We start from the raw sequence: 24,910 nt of genomic DNA, 5'->3' as shown, positions 1-24,910 counted from the left end.
GTACTCTGATTTTAAATCAAAATTTGGGTTCAAAACAAAATTGTAATTTGTCATGGAGGTATCTTTGGTTCCTCAGGCACTTGGTTCTTTTCGACAATGTGCAATAAATGCAGGTGTTATTAAATGGGTTGTTTGATAGTTAATGAAAATTTTTAAAAAAGCAGGTCCTGGAAATCTGATTAAAATCAGAAATGCGCTGGAAGCGCTCAGCAGATCAGACAGCATCCATGGAAAGAGAAACAAGAGTAAAGGTTGCAGGTTAAAGACCCTTTGTCAGGAACTTGGACCCGAAACATTAACCCGGTTACTTTTTTCCACAGATGCTGCCTGACCCGCTGAGTGTTTCCTGCATTTTCTGAGGTCGTTTGATATTTTACAGTTCTTTGTTATGCCTTCAACCAAACCTACATCAAAGCCAAGTGATCTCTGACACTGTGGTTTCTGCCAGTAACTATCAAGCCTGGGTGCTTGAATTTTCACAGCAAGTCCTCTTGGTGAGTGGTCCTACATATTTTAGTTGACTTCAATGCGGAGAAAGTGCTTCCCATCACTAACTGATGACACATCTGAGGTCAGGTCACCCTCTGCTACAAATCTCAAACTTAAAGTACAGTTTCCTGTTGAGTGGTGTTTCCTCTTCATTAAGATGTTTGGTAGGTGTGTTGAATCTGCATGCATCAGATTTTTTCTAATGTGGCATATTCATTCAACACTCCTGTAACTATTATTTTAAACAGCCTATATTTGATAACCATAGTGATTTCCAGTAGCCAGATAGACTTGACAGATTTGGGTGGGGATCAAGAACTCATCCACTTGGGCACAATACTTTCCTATGAGGTTTAAGGCACATTAATACAAGGTAGATTTGAGCTTTAGGCTGTGCCTGATTCAGGGCTTTACTTAATGCTGAAATTAGGTGCCCAAAATTGTGTGGGGGTGGGGTTGGAGAGGAAGGGGAACATGGCATTTTCGAATGATGTGCATTATTTTTAAGGTTACAAACTTTTTCTAAAAGCTTTGAATAACTGTTGAGTCTTTTAATTGTATGTTTACGTATCCCTGCCCTCTGTGTCAATTTTTGTTGATTCATATAATTTTCCTGCCAGCATTTCCAAGATTTAGGCGTTAAATGCAACATGCATTTCTAGTTGTGTTCCAGAATCATGCTTCAAAAATTTAATTTGATGGTGCTTCCTCATAGACTTTACACTGTGAATGGCTGAGCTCTGTAGATTGTCAGATTCCCTGGTCAGTTGGGCGTGGATGCACATCGTGTATCACAGTTAGGGAAGGAGGAAGTCAGCCACCTAGGTGACAGTTGCTGCTGAAGTGTGTGTCTCACACTGTTGTGGCTGATGGTGGGACTGGGGAACAGGATTTGTTTCATCTGCTTTATCCCTTGAGTCAAATAAACCTGTAAAACTTCATCTGGGCTGGAGTACCTCTAATGACAACGGAAGTAAACCACTGGATGTTACCCTGCAGTCATGGAACAGCAACCTGGCAAATCGAAGCATCTTGAAGGGAATAGAGAAAATTTGGTGAAAGAAAAATGTATTATCTTCATACTCAGTTTGCAGAAAGGACGAAAGTGAAGCATTTGTGAGATGAAGGAAGGATGTAGTTTTTTTCCTCCAATTAATTCAATTTGTACGTCACCACCGGATTATGTTCAAGTTCTTTCTCACTATCATAATTAAGAAATATTTAAAAGACTTGTTTATCACCCTGTCACAACGTTTCAATTACTGTGAGGTAACTGTTAAGCAGATTTAAGGTATCAAGATGCGTACATATAGAGTGTGAAATAATGTTCAGAGTAAAACGAAATCACTTTTGACCTAGGAGTGCATGTTTGGATGAAATAAAAAAAATTAACTATTATGAGCGGGGTGGAGTTTGCTTTCATATATAATTTTACTACCACATTGAGTGAATTAAGAGAAATTTGCTGCAAACCATTTTAACATCTTTCTTTATGTTGTACAATGGATTGAACTCAGATCAACATGACACATTTCCGATTATGTAACGTGCTGTTCAGCAGATGTGGGTGGCAAGTTAAAATTTGCCTTGTACATTTGTATCCAATGTGGATGCACCTTAGTGCTTATTGAGAGCAAGTAATGGAATGTAAGGTGCCCATTTACGTGTAAACTGCGTTGTGCTTGGAACATTTTTCTTTCCAATGACTGAGCGACATGCATGCAGATTCACACTTAAGGCAGTAGTGGAAATTTTACAAGGCCCCTATTGTAGGTGAAACCCAAGAACGTAAATGTAACCCGATTCTGTTCTGTGGTTAGTAGGTTTCCTCTACACTGTACAGTAATGTTAGCGAATTTACAGAAATTGTGGTTGAAACTTTTTTCTACAAAAATATAATTTCTTGCAATGAATTCAACAGTGGTTCACACAAAACGGAACCTATTTCAAGTTGCTATAAGCAGCAATGATTTTATTGTGCAATTAGCATTAATTAAAAATACCAAAAGCCTGAACTGTATAAGAATCCAAAGCGTTTTGAGTTTGAATTGCCATTACATTGATAAATGCTTATTGCCCAGTATTTACACGTGATACTTCATATCTGGAATTGCAGTGTTTAAATATTCACCAATAAACTATAAAAGAAATACAGCTGCATAAAAAATACATTTAAATAAGTCTGACAGTAATTTGTCTGGGAAAGCTGGTTAATTACCACATGTATTTGGCTAGATATTGGTCATTTGACTAGAAAACAGATTAGTGACCTACTTGTTAAACATTATTTCGAGAAAAGACCTGATCTGAAATGCATTTAGGTGGGAATGTTGTCTGCATGTTTCATGGTACATAATGCCAAGTACTTCACGACACTGGTTCGTCTCAGGCATCACTTGGGACTTTTGTTTTACATTGTCTCTTGAAGCTGTGGGAGAACGATGCTGATCGCTGAGTGCTGTTCTGTGCTTTTTTTTTTGCAATTTTCCATTGGGTATTTGGAAGATTAAATCAGACCCAACTGGTGCTTACATTGCTGTCAAAATAAGGAGGTAAGACACACCTAATATTGACAACAATGTTTTTTTTTAAAAAATGGTTTTGAAAGCTCTGTAGTTCGGATTTGACTTAATACACATGGTTACTGCTTTGGCATTGCCAACAGCTCATGAGATAGTCACCATCAACAGTGACTGACTGAAATAAAGGCTTAATTTTAACCACACAGATTTAAAATAAAATAGGGTGATTGCATTTTATTTCAATGTGAAGTATTGCATTATTCCAAAGGTAGATTCTGATTCTGTCCTAGATTTTCTATGGCTTGAACACCAGCTGATTCTATGAAACCATTTAATTAAAAATAAAGGTGACTTGCTTTAGCATCACAATAGCCCTTTGAAGGGCTTGTATTTTAAGACCTAGTTCCTCCAAATGTATTATTTGAAGGTGTCCTTGCCTTTCCCTTAAATTTTGAGATTAAATTCTTCCCCTGAAATGGTTTCCTATTTATTTTGCATATACATTTGCCTGGGAAACAGTAAGACATTTGGGCAAACAAAAATGCTGGCAGCAGTCAATTTAGCATCTGTGGGGAGAGAAAGAGTCAAAATTTCAGGTCAAGAACCCTTTACCTGAACTGTTGAAAAGAGAAAACAATTGTGTTTTAAATTGCAGAGAGGGGGAAGTTGGGGAAATAAAAACAGAATGTCCCTGATAGGGTGCAGACCAAAGTCAGAGACAAGGGGAGGGGGAGGTGCAAATTGAAATGGAAAGGTACAGCTACATCTGTGGAGAGAGATTTTTTTAAAAAGCAATAGTTGCCTGAAATTGTTATATGCAGTATTGAGTTGCAAGGATTGTAAAATGCCTATTGAGCACAGGCTTACATTAGGCATAGCTGAATAATGTCAGAGGCTGAGGCGGGAAGGTCAGAGTGGGAATGAGAGGGAAAATTAAAGTGACGAGCTACTGGAAGCTCAGGGTCACTTTTGAAGACTGAACTTGAGGTATTTGCAAACTGGTCACCCAGTCTGCATTTGGCTTCTCTGGTGCAGAGGAGATCACAGCGTGAGCGCTGATTGCAATCTGATTGCAGATATTGGAAGAAGTGCAAGTGAATCGCAGCATCTGCAATTTTTTGCTTCAGATTGATTTTTGGGCAGTTTATAGAAACTCAAGTTAGCTTCTTGCTGGAGCTATTGATACGCCTGAGTGTATTCACTATTGCAATATAGCTTGCTGCCAAATACACAAAAAGCATAAAGTAATAGTTGTGTAAAATTGTCATCTTAATATTCATTTTAAAGATGAAGTATCTTCACCTTTAATGATATATGCATAGGCGTGTTGGGCCGAAGGGTCCGTTTTGTGCTATATGACTCGATTTAGGAGTAGGGCAAGGAGCAGCTCAAACCTACTCTGTCATTCACAAAGATTGTGGCGATTTAATCATAGCCCTCAATTCCATTTTCCTGCCCAATCCCCTGGAAACCATGTGGTCCCTCTGGTCTAAAAATCTGTGTAGCTTGTCCTTGAATGTACTTGATGACTTGGCAGCAACAGCTTTCTTGGGTAGAAAATTCACAATGGTCTGAAAGAAGAAATCTCTCCCATAACTGACCCTTAATCCTGAGAACCTTTCTTTCCTCCCCCCCCCCCCCCCCCCCCCAACCCCATGAGGAAAAAAAAATACATTTCTAACCAGTCATGTTCCCTCAGAACATCCTGTGTTTTGATTACATCACCTTCTCTACCTCTGAACTCTGGGGAGTATAAGCCCACTCAGCTTGCTCATTCCCCACAACAACCCACTTATCCATGGAATGAACCTAATGAACATTGGCTGCACAATCTCATTGATGCATAGAGTTATACAGCATGGAAACAGGCTCTTCAGCTCAACTCGTCCATGCTGACCAGGATGCTTAATAAGCAAATCCCGTTTGCCTGCATTTGGCCCATCTCCCTCTAAACCTTTCCAGGTCAGAGTATTGGTCCAAATGCCTTTTAAATGTCACAGTTTACCTGCCTCTACCACTTACTTTGGTAGCTCGTTCCATATACCCATGCACCCTCTGCGTGGAAAATCTTGCCCCTCAGGTCTCCTTCTAAATCTTTCCCCTCTCACCTTAAACCTATTTCCTTTAGCTTTAGACTTGCCTACCCTGGGAAAAGGACTGTGACCATCTACCCTATCTATGCCTGTCATAATTTTCCACACCTCTATCATGTCACCTCTGGTCTTCCTTTGCTCCAAGGAAAACAGACCAAGCCTGTCCGGTCTCCTAATAACTTGAGCTCTCTAATCCAGGTAACATCCTTGTGAATCTTTTCTGCACTCTCTCGAGCTTAATCATGTCCTTCCTATCTTGTGGTGACCAGAACTGCACACAGCCGTCCAAGTGCAGCCAAAGCAATGTTTGAGGAACAGCTTCTTCCCCTCTGCCATCAGATTTCTGAATGGTCCATGAACACTACCTTGTTATTCCTTTTTTGCACTATTTATTAATTTTTGTAACTTATAGTAATTTTTCTGTCTTGCACTGCACTGATGCTGCAAAGCAACAAATTTCATAACGTACATCAGTGATAACAAACCTGATTCTGATTGTGCATCTGTAACATGACATCCCAACTCTTATCTCAAAGACAAATGTATCTTCCCTTAAATAATGAGACCAAAACACCATGCAGTACCTCAGCTGTGATCTCATCAAAGTTGTTTTCAGTGGTGGCAGGACATCCTCCGTCTTCTGCCAACTCCAACAGGACCCCACCACCAAGCTCCAGCGTCATCGTGTTTTTCATCTAGATTCCAGCGTCTGCAGTCGTTTTGTTTCTTATCCTCAGTCTTGCACTCCATTGTCCTTGCAATTTAGACCGGTGTTCTTTTTGTTGTTCCTATATGCTAACTTCATGTATCTGGTACAAGGAGACCTCCCCAACATTTGGAAATCTCTCAAACTTTTCTTTTTTCCAAACAATAGCCATGTATTTGCCACGTAACACTCCACCTGCCATTGTTTTGCCCACATACAACCTATCTATATCCCTGTGCAGACTCTTTGTGTTCTCCACATAACTTACTTTTCCATCTGTCTTTTTGGCTAAAGAAGAAGTGGGAGGGGGAGAATTTGGTTGATGTGGTTCACTCAGCCTCTGATAGCATTGGTTGAACTAGGGAGGAGGTTCTTCTGTGGACCTTTGAGCACCTTGTGACAAAGCTGGAAACAAGAACCACAAGGGTGATAATTTCTGGATTACTAACTGAGCCACGTGCAAATTGGCAGAGGGGGTAAGTAAGACGAGAGAACTAAACGTGGCTCAGAGGCTGTTGTGGGAGAAATGGATTCTGATTGGTGGGGTACTGGGGAGGAGGAGGGGGTTGTTCCATTGAAATCTTTGAATCACATAAATAGGATTGTCAAGGGGGATTTAAACTAGTCAGGGTGGGAGGGGCTGGGGTTGGGGGAGGGTTCCAGTGACGGGAAGTTTAATAAACCAAAAAGAATTGAGAGAGAAGTATATCAAAACATGATGGGAATTATCAGAAAATATAAACAAAACTGTGTAGCAGAAAGTGAATCCAAAATAAGTAAAAATTGTAAAATGTCAAAGTTTTAAACTGTCTGAAAGCACATAGTGCATGTAGCATATGTAACGTGATGAATGAGTTGACAGCACAAATAGAAATAAAGGAGTTTGATGTAATAACTATTACTGGGCATAGTTGCAGGACGGTCAGGACTGAGAACTCAATATTCCAGGTTATTCAGTATTCCAAAAGAACAGGCCAAAAGGGAAGGAAGGTGGGGGACCATTGTTAAACAAGAAAGGTATCATTGTGGAGCTGAGTAGTGATATAGATGCACTTGGATAGTGATGTGGGATTGGTTTAGGTGGAAGTAGAGGAACAAAGGACTGCAGATGCTGTAATCTAGATGAAAAACATGATGATGCTGGAGGAACTCATCAGGCCAGGCAGCATCCGTGGACAAAAGCAGGCAGTCAACGTTTCAGGTCGGTACCCTTCTTCCAGGACTGAAGATAGGAAAAGGGGAAGCCCAGTATGTAGGAGGGAAAAGCAGAGCAGTGATAAGGTGGAGAAAGGAGGGGAGGCGGAGTTTTGCTCTGCCTCTGTGGATCCCCTCGCTCACTACTCCGTCTCTGTGATCTCCTGTGCTCTCCAGCTCCTCGACCATGTGCTATCTACTCTCCCCTCCTCCCCCGCACCTGCCTATCGCTATTTCTTACCTGCATCTACCTATCACCGCTCTGTGCCTAACCCGCCTCCCCTCTTTTTTGTCTACCTATCATTGCTCTGCTTTTCCCTCCTATATATTAGGCTTCCCCTTTCCCTATCTTCAGTCCTGAAGAAGGGTCCTGACCCAAAACATTGATCGCTTGCTTTTCTCCACGGATGCTGCCTGGCCTGCTGAGTTCCTCCAGCATCATCGTGTTTTTCATTACGAGTGGAAATAGTCTGGTGGCCTCAAGGTGTTGCCTCTCAGTTGGACAAAGGGTGAATAGGGGAATATCAAATGTTTCTATGAAGAGAACAGCAATTTATCATAATTTTAATCAGCATCCATTGGACTCCTCAAACTGCTGAGGATACTGTGACAAAGGAATTTCTGGAGTGTGTCGGAGACTTTCTTAGAGCAGTGTGTTGCAGAACTTAACCGGGAACATGCCATTTTTAGATTTGGTAATGAGTAATCAGGTAGGATTAATCAAGTCTTGGTCAAGGATCTTCTTGGAAGAAATGATCACAACATGGTAGAATTCCAGATACAGTGTGAGGGCAAACACCCTGGGTCCAAAACCAGTGTCCTCAATTAAAGGACAGTTACAAAGATCAAGTTGTCTGGTGTGGACTGGTTGAATAGGTTGAGGGATAGTTCAGTGGATGTGAAGTGACAAATATTTAAGCATCTCAATTCATAATGCTCAGCGGAAGTTCATCCCAATTTTAAAGAAAAGAGATTCCATGAGAAAGACAAAGCATCCTCAGTCAGTGAAAGTGGTGAAAGGAAATTTAAAACTGGAGCTTACAACCCGGCAAAAGTGGGTAGTAGATCAGAGGAGTGGGAAATTTTCAAGCGCGCAGGGAAAGTGGAGCCATTGAATCCAATGGATTGAAAAACTGATGGGATGCCCCAAGGATCAGATATTGGCCCTCAATTATTTGCTCTTTATATTAATGATCTGGAGGAGGGTTGAAGGCACTTTTACTCCCTGACATTCAACGTGGTTTCAATGTCAGTTTTGGCTTTGTGTACTGCTACTGAGTGAGAAGGTCACGGGACCATCCAGTTCTAGTGACTATATTACATACTTCCAATGGCATTTCAGAAGGTACTGAAAGAACGCTGTACTGTTGTGAGCTGCCATCTCTCGGATGACATATTCAACTGTCGCCCTGTCGTATCTCTCGGGTACAAAAAACAAACTGCTGCAGGAACTCTGCGGGTCAAGCAGCATCTGTGGGTGGAGAGGAATTGCCAGTGTTTCACGTTGAGACCCTGGATCAGGACTGAGACAGAGTCTTGACCTGAAATGCTGACTAATTCCCACCCCACCCCCCACAGATGCTGCTCGACCTGTTGAGTTCTTTCCCCTAAGTTTGTGTTTTTGCTGCATATTCCAGCATCTGCAGTCTCTTGTGCCTATTATCTCACAGGTGGCTGCTTGGCACTATACATACAAGATCATGAAAATTACTATGTCTAGAGGTCTGGCAGCAATACCACTAAATCAGTTTACCTTGCTGTTTGAAGGACGTCACTGAAAGAATTGTACAGACTGTCTTGAATTGTACAGGTAACGAACGAGCTCTGTTCTTATATGTGTCCATAAGTGGATTTTGTCTGTAAATCAGAAAATACATAAAAATCACTTGATATGGTAACCCCACCTCTGTAGTTACATATGAATTGCATCAAAAGCACCAAAGACTGAGAAAGAACAATTACTAAAAGTGGAGAGAGGGAGAGGAGACTAGTTTTGCCATTTGTAGGAACGAATGTATGTACGTACATCGGACTTTTGAATTTAATAATACTGTGGGAGCTTGTTCGTATGTAGGGGTGTCCTTGTGTTGGGCATTCTTAACCTCTGGTTGGCCTGTAGCTGTTGCTTTCCATACATTATTATCATGGCTATACTTCTGAAGTCCCTAACTGGTTGTGGAACATCCTGCGACCATGGAAGCAAGGTTCCTTTCATGTCTTCAGGACAACCCAAAATATTTCCAATCATGGGTAATTGAATAGGGAATATTTACGAATCTCCAAACAATCACTTGCCAGTTTTCAAAGTAAAATTAATCTTTGGTCTGAAAATTAAAATTAATCTTTGGTACATATGGTCTGAAGCTTTTATTTTTAAATTATTTTTAAATTCTTCCTTTGTCTTTTATTTCCTTGGCAACAAGCTAAGAATGAATGTTGCAACTATTATCTGTGTTATAGTTCAGCGCGTGTATGTTTCAATGTGTTGTCTCAACTGGGTCTCCAGCTTTTGCGGTAGGTTCAGGGAAAGATTGGAAGGAGGTTGCTTTTGTGATTAAACATTCACTATCAATTCTGTTACGTGATTCTGTGTCGTAGACACAATCTCTATAGCTTGGATTCAAATACTTGCAATGAAACAGTGAAAGTTTAAGAGTTTGCACTAAACTACCAAAGAAACATGAACAGTATGATAAATAGGACAGGATGAATTGCTGACCTCATTTAGGTATGAATAAACTTTGAGTTCTTCAAAATGAAAGTGCATTGGAGGCTTCAGAAGCTTTGACACTGTTATGAAAATGGACACGTTAAACTCATTGGGTAGGATGAGTATGTGCTGAGAAACAAAACAAATGGTTGGGGAGTACTGGAGCAGGTGGAGAATTGTGCAGGCAAGACAGGACTCAAAAACTGAACACGAGGATAGAATTGGGACTTTGCAGTGGCTGTTTTAAAAAGGTTTGAGTGTCTTCGAAATATAGCTTTTACATTGCCAGAGTAAATGAATAATGTGTTTTGAACAAGTTCCTGAGTTGCTTAGAAAGGATGTAAGCCTAATTAGTCATCTGAGTTTATATTATTTGGTAATTGACATTTAATGAATTTATAAATAAGAAATGTTGACTAAAACAAGTTCCTTTTATATGTTTAAAAAATTCAAACTAAATTTGTGAGATAAAGTAGCTGCAGAAATTACAGGTAATTCCATATTTCCTTCCCACATTGGCCCATTCAGTGCATGGAATCTACGCAATCCCATTCCCCCACTAATGTTCCCTGCAGTATATTCTCCCCATACTCCCATCTGGGCCCCCCACCCCACCCCCACCCCACCCCAGATTCCACACTCACTCACACACCAGGGGCAATTTACAGCCAGTTAACCTGCAAGCTCACATGTCTTTGGGATGTGGGAGGAAAACGGTTGGTTGCAGGGAGAAAATGCAAACTCCACACAGACAGCACTGGAGGCCACGATTGAATCCGGGGTTGCTGGAGCTGTGAGGCAGTGATACTATCTTTTGCACAACTGTGCTACTCTGTAGATAGATCAAGTAAATGAAGCACGTTGTAGCATCACTCCATATTCGAGGTATCAAATTCGCAGTGTTGAATAAATGTTGAGGCTAGTGCTTTGGGCCATCTCCATGTGGGAGTGAGAAATCACAAATTTATTTCAGATTTTACTTATGGTTGTTTACTTCCCCAAAGGGATTAAATAAGTTGGCAGGTCACAAAAGGAAATTTTTACCTGGCAGACCAGAAGAATCAGTTTTCATCAAGAAGTATAAGAGGTTCTAAGAGCTTCTACTACGTGTGTAAAAAGGAAGATGAAGATAGGTGTCATTCCTTTAAAGACTGAGACAGATGGGAAGAATTGGGATGGGGGAATAAGGAAATGGCTGAGGTGCTGAACGACTACATTTTACCTTCTTTCACTGCACAAGACGCAAAGTACCGTTTGAAAAATTGGGACAAAAAGCCGATTTGGTTTTCAGAGGGATAACTGCAGTGAAGATGGATCCTTGATTAACCAAAGTTCCCCAGATTCCAGAGTGCTCCCAGAGGATCAAAAAGTGGAAAAAAAACACCTCTGGTCAGGAAAGGAGGAGAAAAAATGGTCTGGTCAGGAGAGAGAAAATGAAAACACAGACCAGTTGGCCTGATGCCAGTTGTTGGGGAAACACTGGAGCCAATTGTTGAAAATTGGAAAAAAGGCACTTGCATGGAGAGCATGGTGGCATACGACTTGGTGCTGCTTCCTCACAACTACAGGGATCTGGGTGCAAGCCTGACCACTGGTGAGTGTGCAGAGTTTTACTCGTTCCCTCCATAAGGCTCCCTATGGATGCTCTGGTTTCAGCCCATATCTCAAAAGACTGGTGCCAGGCTAACTGGCTACTGTCAGTAACCTCTTCATGTAGGTTAATGGCAGAAAGAATCAAATGGAGTTGAAGGGCCTATGAAAGAGAATAAGTTGCAGTAGGGCAGGGAAATCAGGAGAACAGGAATCACATTAATAGGATTACTCCCCTGGGATGGACCTAGCAGGACAAATGTTCTGTGTTTTAGGTACAAGGTACAAGAAAAACTGAATATGACTTTACTGGGACAGCATAGTTTTATGAAAGGGAAAGTGAGCTTGACAAATTTATTTATGCTTTTTGAGGATCTAACTAACGGTGCAATACAAACAAAATGGAAACTTCTGAAGTTGGGAGGTAACATTCTTTTCAATATTAGTCGGAGAATTTTTATTAACAATGTTTTAAGAATGTAATCTTGATGTTACTGTGAGTAACTTTTAAAGAAAGCAATTGATGTTTGACAAAACTGAATTTGCTTCCACAGCAATATCATTGGAAGAGTGAGCCTACTGCTTAACAGAAGATGTTTTTGGTAGCTCAGGGTTTCCCCAAGGTTGAAATTTCTAATACCAGAGGGCATGCATTTAAGATGAGAGGGGGAAAGTTAAAAGGAGATGTGCAGGGCAGGTTTTTTTACACAGAGAGTGGTGGCTGCCTGGGGTGGTGGTGGAGGCAAATATGACAGGAGTGTTCAAGAAGCTCTTAGGCACATAAATGCAAAGGAAATGGTAGAATATGGACATTGTGTAGGCAGTAGGGATGAGTTTTGTTGGGCATTTTATTACTAATGTTATTGGTTTGGCAAAACATTGTGAGCTGAAGGGTCTTTTCCTGTCCTGTACTGTTCTATGTTCTAAAAGATAATATAAATTTCAAGTGGTGTTTCAAAATTTCAGTACATCAACGTTATTTTTGAAATCTGTGACAAAGAGCTTCTTGGATACAAAATTGGATTGGTGGAAGGAGTCAGAGGGTGACAGTGGAGGGTCGTTTTACAGATTGGAGACCTGTGACCAACTAGTGGTGTGCCGCAGCGATCAGTGCTCGGTTCATTGTTGTTTGTCATCCATATTAACAATTTGGATGAGAATGTAGTTGGCGTGGTTAGTAAGTTTGTGGATGACACCAAAATTGGTGGCATAGTGGACAGTAAAGGTAGTTATTTAAGATTACAAAAGGATCAAGATTAACTGGGAAAATGGGTCAAAGAATGGCAGTTGGAATTTAACTCAGTCAGGTGTGAGGTGTTACACTTTGGTAACTTAAACCAGGGCAGGACTTGCAGAGTAAATGGTATGGCCCTAGAGAGTGTTGTAGAACTTAGAGACTAAGGGGTACAGGTGCATAGTTCCCTGACATAGGTAGATAGGGTGGTGAGGGAGGCATTTGCACACTTGCCTTCATCGATCAGGGTACTGAATACAAGAGTTGGGATGTCACGTTACAGCTTTGTAAGACGTTGGTGAGACCACACTTGGAGTATTGTGTGCTGTTCTCACCCAGAGCTGTCACTAAGCCGGAAAGGGTGCAGAAAGGATTCATGAGGATGTTACCAGGACTGTGCGGCTTGAATTATACAGAGAGGCTGGGACTTGTTTCCTTTGAGTGTAGTAAGCTGAGGGGGTGACCTTAGAGAGGTAGATAAAAACACGAGGGGCATACATAAAGTTAGTGGTCAAAATCTTTTTTTCCAGGGTAGGGAAGCTAAGAGACATAGGTTTAAGGTGAGAGGGGAAAGAAGTAAAGGAGACCTGAGGGGCAAGTTTTTCTGCACAAAGTGTGGTGCATTAATGGAATGAGCTGCTAGAGGAAGCTGTGGAGGTGGGTATAATTACGACATTTAAAGGACATTTAGACAGGTACATGGATAGGAAAAGTTCAGAGGGATGTGGACCAAAAGCAGGCAAATGGAACTCGCTCGGGAGACAACTTGGTCGGCGTGGACAAGTTGGACGAAAGGGTCTGTTTCTGTACTGTATAACTTTATGACTCTGTGATAACTTGGAGAATTAAAATAACTTGAAGTTCACAGTTGTCAGAAACCCATGTTAGGATCGTGAAAATGAATTGTAGACCCTCTTTTGCATTAGATGAGAGATTATTTCATGCTAAGATTTTTTTCCCTTGCTGTTTTTATTCCTTATGCCTCAGCTACAGTTGAACTTTCTAAAGCAATAGTAGAATAAATCTAAAATGTCAACATTTCAGGTCTGAGACAAAGGGGTGAAAACAGAAGGACAGGACAGGAGATGTGGTTGAGAGCCCTATCAGCTATGGTAGAGGGGAAGCCATGATTAAGGGAAAAGTATGACAACTTAAATGCACTGGTGGGGAAATATCATCAGAGCAGATGCAACAGAGATGGAGAAATGAGAGAATGGAATTGAATCCTGATGGGATGCAGGGTGCGAGGTGGTACAAGTGAGGCAGCTACAGGAGTCGATGGGATTATATGGATATTGCTCACCAGTCCCTGTTGGAAATGGAGATGTCAAGAAAGAGAAGGGAGAGTTCAAGGATGGACTGTGAACATGGAGGGTGAAAATGGGCAGCAAAGTTAATGACATTTTTGAGTTCTGTGCAAATGCAGGCAGCAGTACGACTACAGTCATCAATGTAACACAAATGAGTTGAGGGAGAAGACCTGAACAGGACTGAAACAAGGACTGTTCCACATATCCAATAAAGAGGCAGGTATTCTTTTTGTTTCTGGCACTTGTGAGTTTGCATAGGTATGTTTTTAACTTAGATAGCGAGTGGGGTTGAAGAGGAGGTTGTTGAATGTAAGAACAAGTTCACCCAGGTGAAGGAGACTGGTAGTGAGTGTGGGTACTGGTTGGGTCTCTCTTCAAGGAAGAATACCCCCCAGTCCATCCAGTGTGGGATTGGGTGTTACTGCTGAAGATGGGCAGCATGGGACCAGGATACTGGAAACTGCCAAAGTGGTGGAGGTTGTCAAAATTGTCACAGATGTAAGTGGGAAGAGACAAGGAAAGGTGAGAAAGAATAAAATGGAGATTGGAAGTCTGGGAGGCAAGAGCAGGTTGAAACAATGGGCCTCCACAGGCAGTGCTGCTTGGTAGAAGTGGGGTTAGAGGACTGCAAGTGTGGAGGGAAGACTCCCGAGGAATTGAGGCTAGTGACTGTGTGGGAGACAATGGCCTGATGATTTGAGGTGTGATCATGGTCCATTAGGAGGTACAGGGAGGTGCCTGTGAGCTGACATTTGGCTTCGGCGAGTTCGTCATCAGTTCACCAAACAACAGCAGCAGCGTCCTTGGCATCTGGCTTGCTGGCAGTGTCAGGCTTGGTCCCGAGTGAAGAAAGTGCTGCAAAATCAATGGGTTAGAGTCAGTAAGGGTAGTGGAAAAATTGTCAATGTTGTATCACTAGTTAGTGAAGAATAGATCGAGAGAGGGTGTGAGGTTAGGAGGAGGAGTCCAGTTGGATGTGGAATTCTGGAGGTGGAAGAAATGGGGTGGGGATGAAAAATATATAAATGGCCAGTTTTCTGTATGTTAGATGGTGAATTTTTGGAGTTTTATTTGCCATAATGTTGCAGTGCTGTGCCTCATGTCCAGAAATAGATTTGAGTTTCAATCCAGGATCAGTCAGAAACGGGACACTGCTGGTGGCTTTATTTTTTTCCCCTTCTCTGATCCAGGCCACTAAAGCTAATCACACAGGCTTAATTTGATGAATGATATTACAAAAAATGTTGGAAATGTAACTTAAAGATTACTCAACAAGATAATTATTGTGTGTAAATTTTGGATAATTGCTAGCAACCCAAGCAGTGAGTGGGTTTGCAATGCAATAACTGAAACATTACTTGCATTCTTGGTTTTGGTGGTTGTTTTCTATATAGTCAAAGCAGTAATGCTACTGATCCATATTCTCTTTGCAGTTGCCCTGTGTAACAGTGGAGAGCACTGTAAAGTCAGCTTAAACCTAAAGTGATGGTAATTCACAAGTATTTAATTGTTTGTGAAGCACTTTGCTGTATTAATGTTATTTCCTTTTATAGCATAACAGCATAAAAAAATAGAAGCAAGAGTGGGTCATCTTCTCCATTTGGCAAAGTACAACACAAATCAACTTTGCTGCCCGATCCCTATGTTCTTTAATTCCCTTTATTATGTGGAAATCTATCATTGTTATGCTTGAATCTACCAAACCACAGCCTTATGAGGTAGAGAATTCCAAAGATGTGCAATCCTCTGAGTAAAGACGTTTCTCCTCATCTCAACCCTATACGTCTGACCCCTTCTACTGGAACTATGCCCCCTAGTGCTGGGACGCAGCCAGTCATATCAAAATGTTATGTTTCACTTTTATTTTCTGTTCTTGTAAAGCCAACTGCTTGTACTCCTTCATGTCAGTAATTTGTAGTGCACTAGTTGCACCAGTTTTTGTTGGGTAAAGAAACCAAAACTGTATACTTCAAATGTGATATTGCCAAATCCCTCTTCAAGTGCGGAGCAAGACTATCCAATCTTGCATTGCCAACCTCTTTCCAAAAAGCATATCCTGCCATTTGCCTTCCTAATAGCTTGTCCCACCTGAATGATAACATTATGCATCTTATGAACCAGTCCCCCATTTCTTTCTGTATGTCAATATTAACTAGTATCCCACCATTTAAAAGAATTTTCTCCTCTTGCTCTCAGATTTAATCCATTATATTAGTCACTCATATTATCTTGCCTTCCCCCGCTTTCATAAAACCACAGTAATAGCATCAAAAACTTGTATAGCAATGTGAAAATTTCCAAGGGCTCTTTTGGAACTGTATTTTATTCCAACACATATTAGAGCTTTCTCAAAGGGAGATTTAAAGAAACAGCAAAAGTTAAAGTATACCCCGAATCTCAGTGTGGCTTCAGGTCAGAACGCTCTACAATTGACATGATCTTCTCCCTTTGCCAGCTACAAGAGAAATGCAGAGAGCAAAGACAACCGCTCTACGTTACTTTCATTGACCTCACGAAGGCCTTCGACCTTGTGAGCAGAGACGGCCTGTTTAGAATCCTCACCAGGATTGGTTGTCCCTCGAGGCTCCTCAGGATAGTTCAGTCATTCCACACAGACATGAAAGGCGTGGTTCAGTTTGACGGCTCTTCTTCGGAGGCCTTCAACATCCGCAGTGGTGTGAAGCAGGTCTGTGTGCTTGCCCCCACCCTGTTCGGCATTTTCTTCGCAGTCATGCTGAAGCACATCTTTGGAACATCAATAGATGGTGTCTACCTCCACACCAGATCGGACGGGATGCTGTTTAGTCTGGCCCGGCTAAGGGCGAAAACCAAGGTTCGTGAAGTACTCATCAGGGACATGTTGTTTGCAGACGACGCAGCACTGGCAACACACTCTGAAGAGCAACTGCAAAGCCTCGTGGACAGCTTCTCAAGAGTGGCCAGGACTTTAGGTTGACCATCAGCCCGAAGAAGACAAATGTTTTGGGTCAAGGTGTTGAGCACCCCCCTGCCATTACCATCAACAACTACGAGCTGGAGGTAGTCCACGAGTTCACATACCTTGGTTCCATCATCACGGACAGTCTCTCCCTAGACTCCGAGATCAACAGATGGATCGGACGAGCAGCCTCAACATTCGCCAGGTTGGCAAAGCGAGGTCTGGGAGAACAGAAAGCTGACAACATGCACCAAGGTTGCAGTCTACAGGGCCTGCGTCCTCAGCAGTGAGACCTGGAGCCTCTACTCCAGACAGGAACGGCATCTTAATGCCTTCCACCTTCGTAGCCTGAGATGCATCCTGGACATCAAGTGGACTGACAGAGTCGCCAACAACGAGGTCCTGACCCGCACTCAGATACCCAGCCTCTTCACCCTGCTTCAACAACGTCGTCTCCACTGGCTGGGCCACGTACATCGCATACCAGACGGGAGGATCCTGAAAGACCTGCTGTATGGGGAGTTGGCCTCCGGTAAGAGAGCACAAGGACGGCCCCATCTTCGCTTCAAAGATGTCTGTAAGAGAGATATGAAGTCACTGAACATGAACGTCGAGAGGTGGGAAGAAATTGCAAGCGATCGCTCTCGCTGGAGGCTGGAACTACACAGAGGTCTGAAATGAGGAGAAGAGAAGCTGAGGCTAGCTGCTGAAGAAAAGCACACTCGCCGGAAAAACAGCACCGAAGCAACACAGGAGGACAGCGTCTTAAAGTGCAGTCACTGCAGCCGAGACTGTCACTCCCATGTAGGCCTCTACAGTCACAACAGACGTTGCTCTACCACTACCGACTGAAGCAAGACTCTCCATGTGCAGATCCATAGTCTCGTGAGACTAACGGATGCCACCATACAAAAGTTAGAGCTGAAAATGTTCAGGGGGAAATTCCAGCAATTAGGGCATGGACTGGTGAAGACGAGGCTATTAGAAGTAGAGGAGTGGAAAAGAGATGTGAACAAGGCCACCTCTTGCATGGAAAATATAATGGATGGTAAAGTATGATTTCTCCCTGTTAACTCCATTCTAATGGTCAAAGGTTAGAAGTACCTGCTGTCCAGGTTCATTGGAAGGACGGGCTGTTCATTGAAGGTGTAGTTGGAATGTTGTCAACCTTGGAATCTATAAATGGGAGCGAGAGAAGAATGTTGGAGGATTGTATGGAATAATGATAATATTGAGACTGAATGGAAACTTAAGTGGAGTACATTTCCAAGGGTTGTTAATATATTGACAAAATTGTACCAAGTTAATTTTCTTTGGTCATACTGGCATCCATTGGAACTTTACTCATAGTTGTGCTTTACTGCCTCAGTTAGGTCAACTAAAGTCAACAGATCCACTTCAGCTGAGCGGCCACGTTTTTGTTTTACTGCTGGATTGTTTGACACCAAAGAACTGCCATTGACTGCAGTTGTGAATCACAAATCAAACCTGACAACAGGGCAGCATCTTCCACCTTTCAGATCTCGAATGAAGTCTACCACAGGCTGTACTGCATTGACATTTCTTCTCTGGCCAACTATCTTGAATTGATAACTCAATATAATTCAGACAGAGGTATTCGTATTTTGCAGTTTAATTCATCATAGCCACTTGAGGCTGTTTTTGCTTGAGCTTTCATTCCAGTCACCAACCATTATTGGTAGTGTGTTCTGTGACCCAACTTGTGAATTACAGACAGCACTTGGTTAATGTTTTTCATGACAATTTTTCTTAAACTCTTCAGCTGTCTTTGCTCTGTTTTAAAAACTGTTTTAACGTTTAAGAAAAGTCAGTGTTGAGTCATTCACTTATTGTTTTAAAAGGACACACACAAGAATTCTTTTGGGTGGGGTAATGATCTTCACGTGCATGCATTGACAGCTTTCCTTGATTGTTAACAGTTGGTCTAAGGCCCACTTCAGGATAGCACTGAGGAAGTGCATTATTTTCTTAATGTTTGTACAGGAAATCGCTGTCATGCATATGAACCACAGTATCAGTTTCAGAAACTGGATGTTAGTTAAAAGTGACTATCACTACAATGCAATGTGTTGCATTTGACCTTTCTTTTAAAATAAGAGTTGGGTAATAAAAGAGAGAATATCCAATAAAGCACAGTCAAGTAACCTATTTCTAGGCTTAATTTCATTTTTTAAAATTAAAAATTTTTTAAAAAAATTTTATTTACAGCGTGGTAACAGGCCCTTCCGGCCCAACAAGTCCATGCCGCCCATTTTAAACCCAAATTAACCTACCCATATGTCTTTTTGCAATGTGGGGGGAAACCGGAGCACCCGGAGGAAACACGCAGACACAGGAGAACGTACAAACTCCTTACTGACAGCGACGGGAATCGAAGCCCGTTCGCTGGCACTGTAATAGCGTCGCGCTAACCGCTACGCTACCGTGCTGCTTCACCGTGTAATTTAGTCAAAATATGGATTATAAGAGCCTAAGGGCCATTAAATTTTCTTTTATTCGTCTGGTGATCATCCCACATTATTGACGTGCTTACAAACCCCTCGCGTGAAGTTTCCTTTTAAAAGAAAGCTATAGGCCCAAACAAGGAATTCAAGGTGACAGCGAAATTGCCGGCTGACTTCAACATTGACCCTATCATGTTTTATGAGGTTAGAGTGCTCTCCCTATAACCAAACATCATAGAATTCTTTTTGCAAGCCAGTACTGAAGTGGGTGGGTATGAGAGCCCCATTCACAGGTATTCTGACGAATCCATACAAACATCACTATCACAGGAGTAACAACCAATAAATCTAGAAACTTGTAGAAAAGCATTCATTATTTGAGAAGAGAAATGCTAGGTTAAGATTTCTGTTGCACTTTGAGATCTTCTGGTTTTTATTACCTGAAAATGAAAGTCACCTTTTTCTGGTGATACAGCTGCAGCATATTCTTAGCGTTTTCTGTCATCATTTCAGAATTCCAATGCTTGAACTAGCACAGAAACAAAATGCTTGGTTTGCGCAGTTTGTACCAGTTATTGCCATGCACTTAATCTCACCCTGCTGGAACAACTTGAAGCAAAAGCTGAAAATGGCAGAAATCGGGTGGGGGGGGGGGGGGGGGAGGAGGAGGAGACGGAAGTTGCTGTAAACACCCAGTGGGTGAAGCAGCATCTGAAGGGTCATTAACCTGAAACGTTAACTGTATTTATCTTCCAGAGATGCTACATGACCTGCTGAGCGTTTCTGGCATTTTCAGCTCTTAGCTCTCCTGGAACAGGTGTTGAATTTTAAAAACAGGAAGTAACTGTGCATTTTTGATATTGGAAACTGAGACAATTTGTAGACCATGGATAGGGAAGATCCAGATGTGACATTGCCTTATTTAAATGTTTTCTGGATTTTTGATTTCTTAAGCATACCTTAACACTTGTTCTACCATTCAGTATGGTCATGACAGATCTGGTATTTTGAGGCCCAGTTTACTGAGATCACCTCTTCATCTAAACTTCAATGCATTTATGTCAGTTTTACTCACTCACTTTCATAGCACATACCCGTATCCCTAACAAATCAATAAATCTAATGAATATGTGGTACACTGCCTCAAACCGTTGGTTTTTAAGATCAAAATTGTACGCAGTGCTCCAGGTGCGGTCTCATCATCTCTCTCTGCACAATTTTAGCAAGAATTCATTCCCCTTGTACTCCACTAGTGACCAACATATCATTTTTCTTCCCTGTTGTTTGCTGTAATTGAATGTTACTTTTGTCACATGAACCAACAGACCAAGATCATTCTGTTCACCAACGTTTTACGAAAATCCTGATTTCATTTTCTTCCGAATGGGGTGTTCAAACATTATGGTTAAACATTATGTTAAACATTATGGTTAAACATTCAAACATTATGTTCAAACATGTTATGGTGAACATAACATCTCTATGTTATGTTCCATTTGCCACTTTCTTCCCCACACATTTAACTTGTGCAGATTCTTCGTAGCTTACTTGCCACTCGTTGTACCATCAATGAACCTGGAAATGTTATACTCTGAATTTTCAACACAATCATTAATGTAAATTGTAAATAGTTGAGGCCCAGCACTGATTGAGTCGGCACCACCTATGAATTCTGAAAATTTAGTAAGAAGGACTCTGCCTAAGGTTTGGAGTGTGATAAATGTTGCTCACATGGTGAAAATACTGCTGTTGACCAGCCTAAACCCAGAAGTAATGTAAAATTGATGAAGGAGCAAGTGTGATGTTTTGGTTCAGGAATTGAGTTGGTAGAACTATGGTTGGGGGTGGGGGGGGGGGGGATAAGGTGAAGGGAGCAGCAAGGTTGAGATGAAGGATTTTGGAAACTGCATGAGAACCTCAAACATGATCGCAGAAAAATGTCAAACCACGTGAGGTGGTGTATTTCAGAAATAAAAACTAAAAATAGGTATGGTAAGTACCGTTGTATGTGTTGATGCAATGACATCAGGTATACAGACAAATAAATCCTAGTCTAAGCAAACAGGCAAATAAAAACACACTAAGAATGGAATTTTGAGGTTGATATTCAGAAGAATGAACGCACAGGGGTATGGTAGGAGGGGCCAAAGGTCAGACCTAATAACATGTTGGTAAGTGCAGGCCTCACAAAGTTACTAGACACTCAAAGTGATAACATACAGTATAGGTTGTGAGCCAACTTGCCAGTTTTGGTTGGGTGGCGAGTCTGTGCACCATTTATTGTTTATCAATCGATTCCTGCTCTCCTTGAGAGCTAAAGGAGTGTGTTTTGGTTCAAAATCCTTCCCTTCTCAGCCAGAAAAGGCTGCATTTCTATTGTGAATTCTGTCAAATATTTTCACTGAATAAAGCTAAATAATTGAAAGATTCTATTTCTTTCCCTTGGACTGATGAGATAAAATTGTTCATGTCTTCATTCTTCTTGTTCACAGTTTTGCTCTCATTTGTTTTGTCAATATAAGATAGCATCTCCAGCATCCGATGGAAATGTCATTCTGTAGCCTTCAGTTCAAATGCTTCAGCATTTTAAGTCCCAACCTCTACTACCTCATTTTTCATCATTTCTTTCAGATTTCTATCATTCTGTGGCTATATTGTGTGCATAATCTTGCAAATAAGAAACGTACAATATTTTGTGCCACTTTGGGCTCTTTCCTGTGGGAGGTGAATAAGAATAAGTCCTGAAGAAGAGATGTTGCCAGGGATGCAGGTTTTTAATTACAGGGAATGGTAAATCCACTTGGAGTGTATTATCGTAAACTTAGACCTTAATGGGGCTTTGACAGAAGTGTTAAAAGTGGTGTAGATATACTTATCATGGTACCAATTATTTCTGACAACTTGAAAGCAAAGTTCTTGATTCCAAGATACACATGTAAAGTGAATATTGTACCAGACATGTACACACTAAGTGTACTTGGTATGTGAAATGTTTTGCTGTAAAAATTGATAGCTAAGGTGAGATGTTTAACTATATAGAATACAAATAGCTATGACCTGGAATATAGATCATAAAATGAGCTTCTGAGAGTCATTAATTTGACAACAAAGGATCATTCACTGCATTAGTGTTTCAATATCAGTTGTTGATCTGTGAGAATGACTACATTCTTGCACATAGTTAGTCTATATGGTCTTTTTCTAAATCGTTGACAGGATGTGGGCACTGCTGGCACCCTCGGTGTCTAATGCCCATTCCAAATTTCCGCTTAACTGAATGGTGTATTCAGCTATTTCAGAGGGCTGCTAAGAGTCCTGTGATGAACGCTTGGGGTTTTTAAACAAAAATACAGACTTTCCATGATTTCCACTGTTGATCCTAGCTTTGTTATTGCAGACTTGATTAAATTAACTGAATTTTAAAGTTGTCTAGCTGTCAAGATGGGGTTTGAACTCTCACCCTGTTATTCATCTATCTGCTGGATGTGTACGTTACCTGCCTATCATGTCATTGGCTTTTGTACTAAATTTAACTTATCAAATCATATTCCAATTTGCAAGGTTTAGTCTAAAAGTAAATTACATGTATTATTTATGTACTTATCCAGACACTTACTCTTATTTCGATGGTGTTCTAAATCCCTGGAAAACACTTTGTTAAGCCTTTATTTTTTGTCTGTAACAGTGTTCAGCTACCCACGTTCACCCTGATTTGTTTTTTTTTCTCCTGTTGTTACTGTGTCAGAGACATTGCGTGGTTTGGTGGATGCTGACAATTACTGTACAGCATTCATTCCGAGACACTGCAGCTCGCTCAAAGCCTCTATTGTGTTGAAACAAATATTTGCTGTCATGCTTTTCCACTTTCTGTTGCTCAGCTTCTTGCCTCCTGAGTCTCGGGTCACTCCTTTTTCTCCCAGCCTCCATCTTCAAGCAACAAATGCACCACTTCTATATTGAACTTGTAACTACTGTGGCCAGCAAAATACTGTTTTACTCTGCAGGAACCATGGCCTAGTTCATTTGAGTTCTTCTCTGAAATTGTTTGAATTACCAACTTGTAGTACACACTGCTTATGCCACCAAATCAAGGTTATTGACCTCTGTGTAAACTATTGCTTACCACCTTCAGACAAAATGGATAGATAGAATTATTTCAGTTCTCCCAAGAGCACCAACAATTTAGTTACCTTTGTATAGTAACTGGCCAGTGCAGTTTTACGAACTAAAATCTATCTGGAAACAATCATAGGTGCACAGAAAACAAATGCTAAACCAAACAAAATATACAGACAACCCACATCCTCTGTACCAAAATGGCAAAGCCATAAAATTTAAACAAAAACAAGCAGACCTAAAATATTCTGAACAAAGTTTTATGGTACTGCCACGTGTCCTCAAATGAACCTATTTTAGTACTTGCACTTGAATTTTGCATTCTCCTTCACTGCTACAGCCTAGGCTGAGTTGGCTTACTGTGAATGGAATGAGCTAGAATAAATATGTATAATTTCAACATCGACTACTAGAAGAGATAATGCTGGAAATGCTCTGCAGCAGATCTAGCAGCATCCATGAGAATGAAATGTCTCGGGTTTAATTTGTTTATCAGATCAATAACCATACAATTTCTTGGTTGCATTTATCTTTATCAAGTAAAGCCAACTCTGTGGGGGATGGAGGGGGAACAGAAGAGCAGACATCTTGAAATAGCTGTTAAACTTCATGACCTTTGCAACAGAATTTATTTGCTGCACAATGTTCATTGCTTTTGACCTTCACCTTGAGTCTTACAAATGCTTTATAATATAGAAAATGTATTGATCAAATAAAATTCCAAATTAAATGTGTGTGTTTACTTAATACCAAGTCCAAGAACTTTAGAGGGTGCAGCTCCACCTTAGCTGCATAACACTGCTGTCCTCAAATTCATTCCTGTTAAGTAGTTACCATTCAGGCTTGAATTTTTGGACTTTAATTTTGATTAAGTACACGTGAGGGAATTGGTTGTTATTGGAGCTTATCAAAATCAGTTATTGAAAATTATTAGTCAATAAGATTTTTTTATCCATAAAGCCAAAATAGCAAGCGCACATGCAAAATTTATATTGAATGATTAAAATGTATTTAATTAATTGCTTGTGCCCCGGTATCTTTATCTTAGGAAAATGCCTAATTAATATATATGTATGATGATTGTTTGAATGAAGTAGTGGCATGAATGGTAAAATCCACCGCCTCCTTAAAAGAAGCAAGAGTCAAGGCCAGCCTTCATCACTGCTCCTAACAAATGGCATGGGTGTTGCTTGTGAATTCCTCTTAAATGAAGGTTGGTTTCAAATTTCAGAACAGCTTCTTGAAACAGAATCAGGTCACAGTTATTTTGCATCAGTTCATATATCAGGAAGTCCCTGGATTACGAACGAGTTCCGTTTTTGAGTCTGTTCATAAGGTGAATTTGTATGTAAGTCGGAACAGTTGCATACAGTTCACATCTAGCGTCAATTAGTCCTAAATCACTACAAGCTTCAGTTATTTATTGCTATATATTAAGATCCAAATGGAATTTTGATTCCAGTTTCATTATAATTCCACACATAATAACTTGTTATCGCCGGGACATGTGAAGACTGTCATCAGTCTTGTGTGCGTTTGGTGT

At 40.9% G+C, this 24,910-nt stretch overlaps 1 protein-coding gene across 11 annotated transcripts in view; it reads left to right on the top strand.

The window, feature by feature from the left end:
* The window catches only part of LOC127568539 (transcriptional-regulating factor 1-like), a 202,234-nt gene that overhangs the window by 76,211 nt on the left and 101,113 nt on the right, over positions 1–24,910 (top strand). For 2 of the 11 annotated variants that reach the window (XM_052012410.1, XM_052012406.1), the window contains exon 2: positions 321–494. The exons of the other annotated variants lie outside the window; for them this stretch is intronic. The gene's annotated coding sequence lies outside the window, so the exon portion shown is untranslated. The remainder of the gene's footprint in view (positions 1–320; positions 495–24,910) is intronic. 11 annotated transcript variants of the gene reach the window in all.

The sequence above is a fragment of the Pristis pectinata genome, chromosome 3, assembly GCF_009764475.1.
Source record: "Pristis pectinata isolate sPriPec2 chromosome 3, sPriPec2.1.pri, whole genome shotgun sequence".
In the NCBI taxonomy this organism is placed as follows: Eukaryota; Metazoa; Chordata; class Chondrichthyes; order Rhinopristiformes; family Pristidae; genus Pristis; species Pristis pectinata.
Note: the sequence above shows the minus strand (reverse complement) of the source record. Positions and strands in the feature narration are given on the sequence as shown.